Source organism: Capricornis sumatraensis, chromosome 7, assembly GCF_032405125.1.
Source record: "Capricornis sumatraensis isolate serow.1 chromosome 7, serow.2, whole genome shotgun sequence".
Classification (NCBI taxonomy): domain Eukaryota; kingdom Metazoa; phylum Chordata; class Mammalia; order Artiodactyla; family Bovidae; genus Capricornis; species Capricornis sumatraensis.
This window is the reverse complement of record NC_091075.1, coordinates 18611955-18612953: the sequence shown is the minus strand read 5'-3', so window position 1 is coordinate 18612953 and position 999 is coordinate 18611955. Positions and strand designations below refer to the sequence as shown.

General features: G+C 41.0%; 1 pseudogene; it reads right to left on the bottom strand.

The window, feature by feature from the left end:
• Window positions 1-281: 281 nt before the first annotated feature.
• LOC138082235 (elongin-C pseudogene) lies at window positions 282-608 on the bottom strand (annotated as a pseudogene).
• Window positions 609-999: the final 391 nt, after the last annotated feature.

The following is a 999-nucleotide window of genomic DNA, read 5'->3' as shown; positions in this document are numbered from 1 at the left end:
CTAAATTTCAGCATTTACTGGGTCACCACAGTTCTAATTTAAAAAATCACATCTAAGGGTAAGGCAAAATCACCTAAGAGTGGCATATTTGTTCATGTCTCAATTTGTTGATGTATCAAACAAATTTCAACTCTGCTAGGCAAAGGAACAGAAGATAATCTGCTTTGCAATGAATTCAAAGTTCAATTGCACACAGGCAACATTCTATAGATTAAAAAAGTTACTAACTGAACTATAGGTATTAAACACTGAAAAAAGTTAAGTTTATTATAATTTATTTTTTAACAATCTAGGAAGTTCCTAGCTATCAGCAGTACCAAGGCAATTTCAGGTCTAATTGGGAATTCAAGAATCTCCATGGAATGAAACTTGTAGGCGAAATACATGCATACTTTTGGTAGCACACGTGAAGAGATCTCTCTAAAATTGACTACATTAGTTTCATTCTCAGCAAATGGACCTGGACCACTCAACATGGCTTTAACTGTTCCTGATGTTAGCTCATGTTCTTTTTTTACAATAAATTCATGACCATCGGAAGATACTGATTTGACATACACGGCATCAGGGCCCACAGGACCACCATAGGTTTTCTCTTTGCCATCCATTAGATTCTTAGGAAATTCTACTTTGCATCCAGAAGAATGTTAGTAGTCGCTTGCCATTCCCGCAGTCCGCAGTCACCACACCTGGTCCCCAGATCTACACCACGGCTCCCCACCTACCCCCAGCTGCCTGCCACCAAGGGTTCTGGGGAAGTTGGAGGAATCATTTCTGCTGGGTCACCAGTGGGTCAGTATCTTAAAAAAGTACTGCTGGTGTAGAAAGCCATGGATGTGCCAGACCCATTATAATCTATACTTCAACATGTTATTGTTCAGTTGCTCAGTCGTCTCTGACTCTTTGTGACCCCATGAACTGCAGCATGCCAGGCTTCCCTGTTCCTCACCATCTCCCAGAGCTTGCTCAAACTCAAGTCTATCGAGTTGGTGATGCCAT